This window comes from Cnephaeus nilssonii, assembly GCF_951640355.1.
Source record: "Cnephaeus nilssonii genome assembly, chromosome: 3".
NCBI lineage: Eukaryota > Metazoa > Chordata > Mammalia > Chiroptera > Vespertilionidae > Cnephaeus > Cnephaeus nilssonii.
The window spans coordinates 47690694-47706366 of NC_137074.1; the positions used below are offsets into that span (position 1 = coordinate 47690694).

A 15673-nucleotide genomic window follows, 5' to 3' on the forward strand; every position below is an offset into this window, starting at 1 on the left:
GCCCTTGACTGGAATCGAACCTGGGACCTTTCAGTTCGCAGGCTGACGCTCTATCCACTGAGCCAAACTGGTTAGGGCTTACATTTCAATAGTTAGATCTATGTTTAGGCACATGAGCATGTACCTGTGACAAGACAGGTGGATTTCCACTTTAACATGACTTTGTTTGATCTGTTTGTTGTCCCAAACCTAGCCAGACAAACCGAGGGGAGAGGGAGAGGTGAGTTGGAAACATGGGGCAAGCCCTGGGGAGATGCCCATAGTCCTCTAGAGAGACTCTATGGCACTTGAGGAGGATGGAAAAAAAATGGCTAAGAAGTGTAAAAGGTGGAAATATAAAAGGATATAGAAGGTGGCTTAAGTGCTTTTTCCCTTTTTTCACATTTTTGCTTTTGGCTCAGTCCTGCTCTTCACCTTCCTTCCAAAAACTTAAAGTAAAATGTCTCTGTACTGTACTTTTTTTACCCTGCTCGCAGCCAAATTAAAAAAAAAAAGCAAAAAAAAAAAAAAAAAGCTCTTTATTGTTTTACTTCTCTTCCAATTATTCTGGCCTTGCAAAAATGTAAATCAAAGGATGAGAGCAAGAAATTAGTCACTTGGTATCTTTGGGTCTTGGTTTAACCATGAGAGTTTTGGATTGAATTCATAATTCAACAAATACTATCTATTTGATATGGAATCATTATATTACCCTTATGGAGCTTACATTCTAGGAAAGAGATATTCAATGAACAAATAAATTAAAGAATAACATAATTAAGGTAGAACAATATAAAGAGCAGTATTTGATATGGTTATCAGGTAAGGCTTCAATATCAGGTAAGGCTTCAATGGGAAGGTGACAGTCTCTGTTCCAAGTGTTTTACTTACATTTACTCATTTAATTTTGTCTATTATAATAATTTTTTATATTATTTTACAGAAGCACAACATAGTTAAGTAATTTAAGCATATCATATTACTATGCTATAGAATTTGAACTTGAACCTGGCAGTCTTGTTCCAAGTTCTTTACCTTTTACCACTAGTCTGTATTTATTATTATTTCTATTTATAAGGATTACTCTGAAGTGTGAGGAAAGACTTAAACTCTGGGGGAAAGAATTTAAGCAGGGATACCAGGGAGGATAGAGAGGACAGTGACTGGACTATGGGGGATATGGTGGAGGAGAGAAATAGTGGTCAGATTTGAGATGCATTTTGAATGTAGAGGAAACAGAAGACTTGCTGATGGATTGTATATGAGCAAGAGAGGACTTGATGATGAATCCAACTTTTAGGCTTAAGGAACTGGGAAAAAGATGGTGTTTGTTAAAAGTTGGGAAAACTGGGGGGGGGGAGGTGGTTGGTGAGGGGTAGAAATAAAGATTTCGTTTTGAAAATGTAAACTTTGAAATACATATGAAACATCTAAGAAGAGATATAAAGGAGGCAATAGTCTGGAGTTTGGAGTGTAGTTTTAAATTTGTAGGTCGTTATCATGTGGATATTTATGAAAGCTATGTGTCTGGATGAGATTCCCGAGGAAGGGAATCTGAACATGACAAGGAATGAGCGATGGAACATCGTAACCCTCAGAGATTATGAAGAGGGAAAGGATTCAACAAAACCGGAGCTGAAGATTAAATGGATGACAAACAAGGAGTCAAAGAAGGAAGTTTGAAGGGGAAATTCATCAACTTTGTCTTATGCTGCTGATAAGTCAAGATAGTGACCAAGAATTGATAATTAAATTTGGCAAAGTAGAAGAAATTCGATGCCTTGACTATGGAGTGTTAGGGACAAAGGCCTGACTGGACTGGTTCAAGAGACTAGCAAAATTCTGAAGCCCCCTTTATAGCTATGGCAAAATGATGAAAAATAACCTGAAAAATGATGTGGAGGATAGTAACAGAGGGTGAAGGAGAATAATAATGCTTTTCCAAATACTTCAAACAACTTCAAAATACTTTATTGGACATCTTCTACATATCCAACACTGTTAGGTGAGTTTTAAAATATGTTTCTTATTTGTTACTTTAACATTTTGACATTAAGCAAATTTTAAAAAGAAAAAAAGTATGTCTATATTCCCATAATCCTAATACATTAAGTTCAATTACTGTCCATATGTTTCCATAATTTTATATAGTCTTATTAATTATATTATAAGCATTTTCCTCTGTAGATAAGTTTTTATAATGTGTTGATTATGACAGCAAATACTTTATTGTGTGAGTACACAGCATTGGTTATTTAATTATTTTTATTCCCAACTGTTTATGTTGTCTCCAAATTATAATTTATAATACTATGATTATTTGTCTCTATGCTTTTCATCCTTATTAAGCTATGAGTAGCCCCTGGGAGTCCAGGACCACACCTATTTCAGTTCTGAATTACCAGCATGTACCTGGGACAGAGTGCCTTTTTAAAAAATATATTTATTAATTAAATTGATTGGGGTGACATTGGTCAACATGAAAATATAGGTTTCTGGTGTAGGTTTCTATGTTACAAGATCTGTATATTGCACTGTGTGCCCACCACCCAAAGTCAAATATTCTCCTATCACCATATATTAGGACCCCCTTCCCCCCCTACCTCCTTCCCTCTCAGAATGAAGCACATGACACTATATAGTGAAGTGGTGAAAAATAAAAGGACCTATAGCCTCAGTTCTCATTTTGCATTTTCCACTTGTAGACTTGTGGCCTTGGGCAAAATACAAGAAAAAAAAATCAATGCCATGAACACATTTAATGAATGAACACTAAATCAAAGAACAGTTTTATTTTTGCTTTACAAAGGTAATTTTTAAAATTCTTTTGGATATTTTGTTTTGGGTTCAGTAACAATGTTGTGACAAGTATTATGTACAGGTATCCAGAGACAAATAATTTATTTGGATTGATTTTCATAAGTGATGTAAATAAATGAAATAACACACATATTTCTACAGCTTTGATTATACTGATATTTGCCCTGGGGAGTTAAGCTCCTGGATGCCGGGGTCAGTGCCTGACTTTTGCATTGCTATCCATTATCAGCAGGTACATAGAGACTGCCACCTGCTAGTTCCCAGATGCTTTTTTCCCCCCCTTTCATATTTTTTTCCCCTCCTTTTCCGTAATTACTTTCTCTGGATCTATTTTTTGATACATAAATTAATAAGGTTCAATTAGGTAACTCTAAGAACAAAAGAAAAATCGAGGAGGTGGTGGTGGGCAAGGCATGTGTGAAGAGACAAGTCATCTTGGTAGATTGCCTTTGTTAGGGATTTCAGAAATGAGGACATGTGGGCCTTGCCAGTCAGGACTACCATCAGGAAACAACCACACGTTCTTGAGTAAAGGAGTTGACTTAATGAAAGCCATTATAAAGCTTCTCAGGATGATCATACAGACTACCATCTAGAGTGGGAGAGGGCACCTGAGGGCTCTTGTAGAAACCTGGACAAATGAGAATGAATAAAAGAGAAATAATTCTTTTGAGATTAATTCCTTCCACAATTATTTTGTTCATTCATTCATTCATTCATTCAGTATATGAACAAAATAATTGTTGTGGAAGGAATTTATATGTATATATATACCGAGTGCCCTCTTTGCGCCAGGCATTGTGCTAGGCACTGGGTAAAAATCAGTGGAAAATACAGATTCAGTCCTGATGTCCTGACCAGTTGTTTGTTCCCACGACTGTCACTTGTAGCAGAGTAAGTGCTCAGGACCACCGAGGTTGACTCTGTTACTTCCCATGGCGCTCTGTGCTTGCCCCATGGTAGGCGCTCAAATTCTGTTGCCTATATTGATCCACAGCCTTGGTGCAGCATAACTAAATGCACAGAGCCGGGAAGAAAAGGCCAGGTGGCATCTGTCTTACCTGTGAGACCACAATCTCGCAGTGAGCGCGTGTGTGCATCTAAGTGCGGGGTGGGGGGCATATCTTCCCAGAGCGCCTGGCACAGTACCAAGCTGCAGGACCAACCTTCTCCTTTTCCTTGCACGCTCAAGCCAGCCCAGGCGGTGGCAGGGCGCCAGAGGGAACGAGGCCGAGCTCAGCCTCGCTTCCGCCCGCAGACCCGCCCCGCGCGGCTCCTCCTCGCCGCCGGCGGGGCCGCCCTCGCTGACGCCCCGCGGCCGCCGCAGCTCCGGGAAGCCCAGAGCGCGGGTGGCTGGCGAACCCAGGCGGCGGGTGGAGCCAGAGCCACTGGCAGCGGCCAATCGTGCCGCGGCGGGGGAGGAGCCCCAAAGGGGGAAAAAAGAAAGTGCGGCGGAAAGTAAGAGGCTCATTGGGGGACGACTGTCCGGATCAGGGTCCCTAGGGCTTTGGCCAGACGTACGGAAAGAAGCGGCGCTGGGCGACTCTGCATCCATCCTCGGGGCTTTCGCTGCGCCCACGGTGTCTGCCAAGAAAGGTGAGTGTCGCGCTGTCAGTGAGGGCTCGCAAGGATCACCGAGCCACATCATCTCCGGGTAGAAGGATTCTTAGAAACCGTCTCGTTCAACCCTCTTTTTTTTCCCCCAGAGGGCAAACTGAGGCACAGAGCAAGGCAGCAGCTGGGATAGATCTTACAGCTAGTGAGTGCTGTGGTCAGGACTCCAACCCAACTGTCCAGAGCCCCATCTGTGCTTTGTAGGGATTTAAGTCACGCAGTTGTGGGGTTCCGCACCCCACTTCCAGCCCTTTAAGGCATCTTCCCTGGTATACCCCGCCTCGGTGTGTCCTGTTTCTCCGGAGCGCTGCTGCTGTGAGCGGTTAGGATAGAAGACAGCGGTGTGTCCTAGCCTCGGGAACATCGCTCCCAGCCTGGAGCTGTGACAGCCAGTTTAAAGGCTCCTTGCAGCTCCTCTCCCTCCTCCCCTGACCTGCTTTCTCACAAAGATGCCCCTTCCGAGGGTGTCTGTCAGGCTCCTGGCGGAGTCGGTGAAGAGGTGAGGACGCCTGGGCGCCGGTAACTTCCTAGGGTCCTCATTTTTTTCTTTCCAGCCCTGGGAGGAAGCTGAGCTTGGGGTCCTGTGGGGGATCGGATGCCCCTCGGTGAAGAACAGCATCCTATCCCCCTGACTTTATGGAGCCATAGCCCCTCTCACTTCTGAGTACTGGGAGGGAGCAAGGAAGCTGAGCTCAAGAGAAACATCGCAAACATAAAAGCAAACTTCTGCCGTTTAAGAGCCAGTCCCCAACCTTGGTTGTGAAATTGTGAACCACAGCGGCACAGCGCCTCTCAAAGCATTGGCCGCTGTGCTCCGCAGATCCTCGGGTTAGTCGCCCTGGAGGAGGACGGTTGCCTCGTTTTGATTCCAGCTCTGCCTCGCATTAGCTGTGTGAACTTGGGCAAGTTATCCAATCTTTCTGATACTGAAGTTTTTTTGTTTGTTTTTTTGTTGTTGTTGTTTTTCCCCCCAGCCGCAAGATGGAGATTATAATTGTCACGATGAGCCCTTAGGGTAGTTAGGAGGATGGCATGGGATCATTCAAATAACATGTTTAGCTCAGTGCCTGGCCGGGGCACCTGGTCAGGTTGAGATTGATGGCAGCTGTTGTAAATATTGTTATATAGTAACACTGGAGACAGTGGGTTTTCAGAAAGGTGATTTCATACTACCTTAGAGTGACTTTTTTTAAAAACCTGGAATGTTGTGTTTTTTTTCTTTCTTCTTTGGAGTTTGAACAGTGAGTGCTCTCTGAATGCTCTCTACATGTTACTTTGATCGTGAATGCTTGACTTGGAATATAAATGTTTTCAGTGATGCCAGTCTCTACTAGTTTTGAGGCCGACCCTCGGGTTGGTGAAGCTCTGATCTGGGGGATTCTTTATTGGCAAAAAGAGTCTTGAATTTGGTGAGAGGTAGAAAGACAAGAGAAGTTGAAAGTTCCATTCATGCGACAGACTCATGTAAGCCTTTTATTCCTGTTAAGTCAAACAAGCAACTTTATATTTTTTGTTAGTATAGGAAAACAACAAAATTATCATGTATGTCTTTTGGATTATTTAGTGCTGCTGCTAAATTCAGTCCCTTCTGGACACAAACTCACCTTATTTAAATACACCCAAACATGCCTTCACTAGCCTTCTTTTTTAAATTTATTTTTATTATTATATTTTAAAATGAAACAGTGTTCCACCTATATCCTTACCTGCTGGTGACAATTGCTTTTATACTGACTGACTTCATACAGTGATTGACTTCTCTCTCAGCTATGCCATAAGTGCCTGAATTGAGCATCCAGCTTTTATAGTTGGCTGCTTCACAGTCCCTTGCATTTGCATGTGGCATTGATGAGTGCATGGGAGGGGGTGCGATCCATATAGAGGGAAGGCAAGAGCTTGGCAGTGCCCCTTTATAGGAACCTCCTGCACCAAGCATTGGCAGAGGTGGGATCACTTGCTTCCGGCAGCCTGTTCCGTGTGCACGCATTGTGATGAGCTGGCCAGGACACATCTGAACGCGTGCCTGCGAGACCAGGGACTTGTGGGGGGAAGGAAAATATTCAAAGTAAGGTCAGAACAAGGGGATGGGAAGCAGACTGAAAGCTAATTCCTTTTGGTTCCGGTTCTTTAAAAGAAAGATACCCAGTTACACCTTTCTTTCTTATCCGTATTATTTGTTACCTAAATCATACATATATCTAACATTTTCACAGTGTGCTCCCTATATATTATCTTCCTTGTTACTTGCAATAGCCCTGAGAGAAGGAAGGACATGGCAGGAATATTAATAGTGGAAGGAGCTTAGGTTTTGTGGTCATATCAAACTTCAGTTCTAATTTCTATGCAGGTAGGTAATACTGAGCAATTTATTTCACCATTTAGAGTGTCTGCTTTATCCAGTCCCAAAATGGGAGGAGGGAATAAGCTGACCCCCAAAAGGATTTGTGTAAGGATTAAATTAAGTGGAATGATGTAAAGTACATGTGATGAGTAGGTGCTCATTAAATGATGTCCCTTCTTTGCTGGTCTCAATTTGTTGAGAAGGAAACTGAAATGAGATTCAGAGAAATGAGAGGTTGCCAAGGGTCACATGGTTATTAAGCTTTAGCTCGGAGAGTATGGTTTACACATTTTGATTTCTAGTTAAGGGCTTTTCTTGTCACACCCTGTCGCCTCTTCAGTGAGATATTTAGCAATTTACTTCAGTTGTTAGGTGGACCTTATTTGGCTGGAGATTGCATGGTATCCTTTCTGTCTCAAAGAGGATATTTCCTTGCTAAGGGAACAATCCTTAAACATGCTCTGTTGAGTTTAGCAGGGCCAGCTCTCAAGAGAGGAAGTTTCAAAGCCATGATCCCTAAGGCAGCTTCCTACTCTCCTGTGTTTGATGTAATGCACCTTCAATTCCTAGGAGGTACGGTACTATGAAGACATAAAGTTCAGAATTATGTCACGCTTTTCTTCCTGTTTTGAGTTGTTTCATCCCTATGTCTTCATTGTGCTAACTCGAAGGGTGGTAAGAGGATTGAGGAACAGATGTCACGAGTGACGGTAGCACTCTTAGCTTTTTTCACTCCTTTCTCCAATTCTGCGGGTAAAGTTAGAATATAGAGAGCAGCAAGCAGAGGCAGCTTTTGCAGAAAACACCACTGCTTGCTGGTGGCGCTGATCACTGGTCTGGAGTTTCGGTCCTCTCCGTGGAAACGGATGGCTGCAGGCTTATGTAGGAAAATGAACAGATCTGTTTCCCGTCCAGGCAATGGGGCCATTTATCCATTGAGACTCCCTACAGGCCATCGGGTTTCTCTGCTTTGCAGCAAGCAGACAAGCTTGCAAATGCATTTCTGTGAGAAATGCTTTGCTCCTCATTTTCGGCATTTGGGAGCATGTTTGCTTTTGCTTAAAGGTAGGCAGTTAGCATCATCTTACCTGGCACAGTTAGAAAAGCAGAATGTGGCTGAAGGAAGCCAGCAGAGGACGCAGAAATAAAACAAACAAAAAACAAAAACAAAAAAACAACACAGTTTGTCTTCAACATAACACACAGTTTCATTTGTTGCTCAACTTTCTGAGGCTTTTGCTGGTGACACAGATGTAGGATCTGGTGAGTCACTGTCGCCTTGTCCGTGAAATATTAAAGAGAGCCACCTACTGTGCTCTTTGCCCATTTTGGAAGTTGTTCTGTGGGAGAAATAAAAACCCCAAAGAACAGGAAGGCTACAGAACATTTGGTATCTGATATTTTGGGGGATTAATTCAGGTTAGCTACTGTTGCTAAGTTCTTTTTTTTTTTCCTTTCTTCTCTTTTGAAAATGCAAATGCATGGTTTACACTGATGGGGTTGTTAGGAGACCATCTTCTGGCCTGGCTATTCTGACCAGCTCGAGCAGCTATAGCAGGGTGGAGTCCTGGAGTCTGGCAGGTACCCGAGGCAAGTTATTGTATTGAGAGGAACCTCAGCTTCCTAGCTAGGAAACAGGAACACGGATGCCTACTTAGAAGCTTCAGTTCCCATGTCAGCACCTTATTCAAAGGAACCATTTAGTAAACACAACTTCTTTCTTCTGCCACCAACTCCTTTAATGTAGTAGTCTGTTAAATTGTGTCAATCAACGTTTAATAGCTACCCTTTACTGAACTCCAGCACGGTTTGTACCAAGTGTTGTATATATATCATTTCATTCATTCTTTGCAATAATCCTATGTGTTTTCCAAGACAGCTGAGGGCCAGTACCAATGCTGACACTCATCCATGCATTTCAGTTTAGAGCTGGGAAAGACCTAAAATTGTATTTTATAGCCTTTGACCTAGAATTGAGGACTTGGATGAGGACTGACTACCACCTACCACCTCCTCTACTCCCCGCCCCATCCCCACATCCCCATCCTGACATTCTGATCCTCCTATTGCCTTATCTGAGACTGAGAAGTAAGTCTCTTTACCTTTGGGCCTAAAATGTGAGGGAGCTGGGTTAGATGATCTCTAGGGGTCTTCTGGTCCGATAAGCTATTTTTCTTTAAGATTCCTTCCAATTCAAATTCTATCACTGTTTCTCTTTGTAAAAGTCAAGGCTAAAAGGGGAAAGAAGAATAAAAGGAGAATGTCCTTATTGTTTTACCTCAAGAGATCTATTTTCCAGTAAAAAAGAGGAGGGCAAGGCAAATAACATTCACTGGTGCATGCACTTCTGTCATTTCATTTAAACATAAAAATGACTCTCACACAGGTATGTGGCTTGCTTTTTACAGATGAAAGAACTGAAGCTCAGACAGGTTTGCAGATCTCCCCAAGGTTATCCAATTAGTAAGAATTAGGACCAGTGTCTGCCTGAGCACAAAGCCTTTTGGTCTACTAGACCAGTGGTCAGCAAACTCATTAGTCAACAGAGCCAAATATCAACAGTACAACGATTGAAATTTCTTTTGAGAGCCAAATTTTTTAAACTTAAACTTCTTCTAGTGCCACTTCTTCAAAATAGACTCACTCAGGCTGTGGTATTTTGTGGAAGAGCCACACTCAAGGGGCCAAAGAGCCTCATGTGGCTCGCGAGCCGCAGTTTGCCGACCACGGTACTAGACGACATTTGCTAGACATTTACACCATTCAGTCTGAGGACTTCTCCAGCTAGATTCATAAATGTCTCCCCCTGGATCCTCATATCACATCTCTCAGCTGCTCTTCTCCTCTGCCCCTGTTTCATTCCCAAACATGCTGGCCAAATTCTTTCTTGGTTCTTTCCAGTCCATGGGACCTGATAACATCTTCTATCTCTATTATGATTTTATGTGGGCCAGTCATATGTCCCTTTGTGTTCTCCAAGTCCCTGATCATCACCTAAACCGCTGAGGGCACAAGGTATCCTGCCCCATGTCTAGGACAGTGCCTATACATAACAGGTGCCAGCTGAAATGGGTGATGGATTTCCTACTATGCCAGGTTGGCCCAGCCTTGATTTCAAGTTTTCTCATATTTTCTCATATCATTATCTCAAAGGCTGTCTCTACAGACTAATGTAACTTCAACTTCCTTTAATTTTGTGGTCACAAAATCATAAAAATGCTAAGGAGTCACAGACTCTAACAAGGTTGGACTTCGCTGGCTTAGTGGTGAAAAAAGACATTTCTATCCTAATTATAAAGGGAGTTTTGCAGCAAACTCGGTGAAGGATGACACTGAAGTGCATGCTTGCAGGTATTGACAGCAAGGCCAGTATCAAGTGTCATAAATAAATTACCTGAGAGAAAGTAGGAAGTTTTCAGGGAAGTAGGAAGCTGCAATGAGCTTCGATCTCAAAAGCAGTGGATAATTCACACCAGTCCAGCTATTATTGGATATAACTGGACATAAGGACAATGACCTTTTATGTCTAGTTTATATCCAGGAGATGCCTGTGGTTTCTACCTGTCTGGCAGACAAGTCCTTACAATTACACTGGCTTCCTTCTTTCTCAATCAATGCTAAAGGCAACAGACAAGAGGGTCAGTTATTTCATAAATTTCAATACCTGAACATGTTCTTTTCCTAGATAACCCAGTTTCATAAGCCACTTATGGTTACATGCCTAGGTAACTTAAAATTATGGCTGTGTAACATCCTGAGCTTTGGTATCAGACCACACCTCCCTGATTTGATTTTGGACAAATTACTTGGTCTAGCTCTGCTTTATTTTCACTATCTGTGAAAAGGGGATAATGAAACCATTTTATCATGCTTTTGGTAGGTGTCGATCATATGCCACAACCTTGTTAAGAGCCTGGTGCAGGGGATTTTAACCTTCATTATGATCAACAGCTGCAGTGATATTCAGCTACATGCCCAAATCGATACTGGATTGGAAAGTGGAAGACCTAGATTCAAATAATAACTTTTTTATTTTTATTCATATAAAAGTGTAGGCCCTCAAAATTCTTTTTATTATACACACACACACACAAACACATTTGCAATGACTCTGAGGTAATCAAGGCAAATGTTGCCAACAGCATTTTACATCCTGAGTCTGAGAGGTAAATATTTTCTGTGGCCATGCAGCCAGTAAATGTGGAGCTGGGACGTGGACCCTAGCTTTCTAACTTCAAGGTTATGTTTTTGTTTTTTTTAAAAATATATTTTATTGCTTTTTTACAGAGAGGAAGGGAGAGGGATAGAGAGTTAGAAACATCGATGGGAGAGAAACATCGATCAGCTGCCTCCTGCACATCTCCTACTGGGGATGTACCTGCAACCAAGGTACATGCCCTTGACCAGAATCGAACCTGGGACCTTTCAGTCCGCAGGCCAACACTCTATCCACTGAGCCAAACCGGCCAGGGCAACGTTATGTTTTTTTGTCCCCTTTAAACCATTCAGTCCATCTGCCCTGGTACTGGGTTAGTTCCTTTCATTCTCTGAGTCCTTTTTCTTAACTCTAAAATGAGGAATTCGGACAAGGTGCTCTCTAAGGTACAGTGTTCTAGGGATCTGTGCCTGCAGAGTAATGATTTAGGAGATGCCACGAAGAGCTAAGAGGAGAGCTATACTCTTCCTTCCGTAGCGGCATCTGCATGGTATGGCATGGGGTCGTAAGTCCCAGATAGCCGGCAACCTCCTTGGCCTCAGGGAGAATCACAACTGAGCACTGCACTAGGAGTCAGGTCCACAGAAACCTTTTATGTCCTTAAGGATGTGATTCGGCCATATTCCCATGACCTGCCAACTGTGTGCCCCTTAGGCTCCAAGTCTGGGGGTGTGGAAAGAAAATAGATGGCTGGATGAGGCACACTGACATTTACTGTTTGGGAAGTGAAAAGAGAGCCTTTTATATAAAGCAAGCTCTGTATCACCATAATCTTCTACAAAGAAATAAAGGGATAGAATATTTGGCTTTCATTTCGATTTTAGCATTATGAGCGCGTCTTTTCTGTTTTGTTTTGTTTTTGAGCTAATTTAGTGCCCATGGAAGAAGCTTAGCTCTTGTTGAAATAAATATAGGAGTCCTTTTAACTTACAGAAATGATGGATATTTGAGAGTGGTAATACACACTAAATAGCACTTTTCTGGAAAATTAGACTCCAGCTTTTCAGTTTCAGAGAGAGATAATGATGAGGGTTAGGGACTGAATGGATAGAGTGGGTAGTGAAAAGGTGGCTGGCTTTGAAGTCAGAGTTAGGTTTGAATCCTAGATACAGCTTGCTTAGCTGGTCCAGACTTAGTTTCCTCATCTGTGAAATGGTAATAAGCATGCACTCGCTATGTCCTAGATAGATAGACATAGTATATCTATATCTGTCTATATCTATTGATTATCCATCTATCCATTTGAAAGGTTAAAGTAAGATAAAATGTATTAAGTCTGTAGCACTTAATACTTCCTACCTAAAAGGCACACACTTCTTCATTCAGCACTTCTTTTTACCCCAAAGACACCCATTTGATGCAAATCAGATGGAGAGGGGGAATATATCAAGTAGATGCCTTAGCTGGTCTAAAGAAATCTGTCCCAGTTTGGCAAACACTGTGGGTGGTTAGGGATAGGGAGTCAATGTGGTTTTAATATTAAAACATCAGGAAAGCTTTCCAGAGGGGGAGGAATTAGACCAATGATAACATTCTGGTGCATGGACCACCTGCATCCAAATTATCTGGAGAGTTAGTTAAAGAAGCAGGTATCTGGGATCTCTGCACTGAAGTATGAGAATCTCCGGATTAGAACTTTCTAAACTGAGGGGTAGTATATATTGTAAGGGTCTAGAGTGTTTTTACATAGGTTCAAATGCTGGCTCTGTCTGTGTAATCCTGGGGAAGTTATTTAACTTCTCTGTATAAAATGAGATGACTTACTGGGTTGTTGTGAGAACTAAGTTAGTTAATACATATGAAATGCCCAGGCAGCGATTGACATAAGTAGCCACATGTTATTCCACTCCATGCACAAACCAGTCATTAAAATGCCTTTCAAGGCCTCCTCTGGTTCATTGTTTCCTCTCTGTCTCAATCAACCTGGTAAGGGCCTGGCTAACTCCTACATCTCCTGGAAGCCTTTGCTCAGTGTGTTCAGTGCAGGCTGCTTTGATTGCTTTGTACAAAATGGTCCCGCATCCTGCTTCCCATCTCCACCCCTGCCATTCCTGACCTCCTTCCCATGCTCTACTTTTTCTTTTGCCATAGCAGTTGCCACCTTATTAGCTTCCACATACTAATTAATCAATTTGTTCAGCCTGTCAATTGTTTATTGCTGACTCCATCCTGCTAGAATGTAAAACCCACTTGGGCAGGGACCTTTGTTTTGCTCACTACTGTATCCCAGGTGCCTAGAATAGAGCCTAATGAATAGCAGTTGCCTAAAATCATGAGTAAATGATGAATAAATAAATTTATAGATGTTAGTATTATATGTTCACAAGGAGTAGAATGAAGTAGATAGAACTGGACAAGAAAACAAATTTTATATATATATATATATATATATATATATATATATATATATATATGTATATGAAATAAAAATATGTTTTGTACACACATATACTTATACACATACATATATGTGCTTTTGTATTTATAATTTTGAATATATATTTAGAATATTGAACTAAAAATGTGTGTGTGTGTGTGTTGAAGTGATCCCTTGCTATTAGCATTGCTGTAAGGATAGTTTGGGAGAGAGAACACAAGAAAAATATGAGTAACAGACAACAAGTAAGTAAACAAAAGGATTACAAGTGATTCCAGGATAAGAAATACGGCACTGAGACTAAAACAGTAATGAGAACAACAGCATTGGAGGGAGGAAGCACATTTTTAAATAGGGGGTTCAGGGGTGGCACCTCTGGGTAGGTGACATTTGAACTAAGGAAAAAGCCTGAGAAGGAACCAGAATAGGTCTGGGGTCAGGGCTGAGATGGCTGGAGCCAGGTGAGAGGGAGAGAAGGGCTGGAAATAAGGTCCTGAGGTAAGCAGGGGCTAGAGCAGACTGGCCTTGCAGGCCAGGGTAAGGAGTTGGGATTTTATGCAAAAAGCAGCAGGAAGTCTCTGAAAGGACTAAAGCAGGATGGTGAGTAGGTTTGACATATTTGGAGCCTTAAGCAGAGAGTGAAGAAAAATAGAAGAATTTATTTATAAGATGAGGTGATAAACTACTCTGATCTCATATGGGCTCCTAAGAATAGTCACGAAGACAATTTGGTTTCATTGATGTGTCATTCATAGTCTTTCTTTCCAAGTAGACTGTCTTGAAAAATACTAAAATAGGTAAAAACAGATTATTTTGCCTTTTTAAAAATGATATCATTCTTATTTCCAAATGTACTAAGTAATGGATAGAAATGTATACACTCACTGTTGCTCATTTCAGTTCAGCTAGAAATTCTACAGTTCTTGTGTAGGAGTTTTATATAATCAGTGCCCCAAAATATTGGACCTAGAGCTATTTACTTGTAAGATTTGCAGGTACCAGTTTTTGAAATCTGCTGTACTAAAGAGTGAGCGTGTAAAATGCAAATGTAATTTTACAGAAGATCAATTTCTCCTTTCTGGCTTTACCAGTCTAATTGGCTACTAACTCTTCAAGAAGTAGAACTCCTTGCCCAGCCAGTGTTGCTCAGTGGTTGAGCATCCACCCAAACACCAAGAGGTTGTAGGTTTGATTGCCGATCAGGGCATATTCCCAGGTTGTGGACTTCATCCCAAGTAGGGGCGAGCAGGAGGTTACTGATAGATGTTCCTCTCTCATCAATGCTTCAATCTCTCCCTTCCTCTCTTTTTCAAATCAATAAAAACATATTTTTTAAAAAGTAGAACTCCTCCATGAAGTCTTTACTGACATTAGCATATAATAGTAGTCTCATACATACCTCTTAATATGAGCTAAAAGTAGCTTGATAATGTTGGCCAGGCAACCTTCAAGTGCTTTACAAATATTAGCATATTGAAACCTCGGAATAACTTTATTAGGCAGAGGGGCTCAACATTTATAATCAACATTTTTCTAAAGAGAAAACTGAGGTCCAAGGTCATAGAGTTAGTCATTGGTAGAGTCAGTATTTGAACTTTGGCAATTTAAACCACTGAATATTTTATTCATTTCTATTTATCTCATTTTATGATGCCTCATATAGAAGAATAGTTTAATAAATGCATTGAATCAGTGAATGAATGTATGGCCTATTTCAAATTATATTATTTCATGAGCATATAGTGCTAAAAATGTGGGTTTTAAATTGAGGCAACCTGGGCAGGGTAATGCTATTACTACTATTACCTCTGTGATATGGTAAAATTACTCAACATCTCTAAACCTGTTTCCTTATCTGTATTCTTGGCACAAGGCTAAAACTGATGTTAGAATTAAATATATATATATATATATATATATATATATATATATATATATATATATATATATATATACCTATAGTGCTTAACACAGTGCCTGCAACGTAATTAGTGTGCAGTCCATTGAGTTGTTTTTTAAAATTATTTTTTGAAATAGAATAACTTCCCCAAATATGCTTACACTTACATACTCAGGCAGTTTTTCAGTTGTGATGTTAATATTGTTCCAGGATCCATTTTGGCACCTTGCCTTCAGCAGGGCACTCCTGTAGGTTGAAGGGCCGGTCCTGTGGAACCCACCTGGGAGCAAAGGTGCTGGAGGACAGCCCCGTCTCTCCTCAGACATACCTGCAGGCAGCCTGCCAACGCTGCCCTTCCTTCTTCCAGTCTTTCTCCCAGTCTGCCTGGCTTGCTGGAAAGTTATTTTGCAGTCCAGCGACGGCCAG

The 15673-nt window shown here is 41.4% G+C and overlaps 1 protein-coding gene across 2 annotated transcripts in view; it reads left to right on the forward strand.

The window, feature by feature from the left end:
* Nucleotides 1–4183: 4183 nt before the first annotated feature.
* IL1RAP (interleukin 1 receptor accessory protein) overlaps nucleotides 4184–15673 on the forward strand; it is a gene marked incomplete at its 3' end in the record, with an annotated part of 159883 nt that continues 148393 nt past the window's right edge. Inside the window, exon 1 of one of the 2 annotated variants that reach the window (XM_079765104.1) lies at nucleotides 4184–4395. The remainder of the gene's footprint in view (nucleotides 4396–15673) is intronic. The other variant, XM_079765105.1, reaches the window with a different exon arrangement.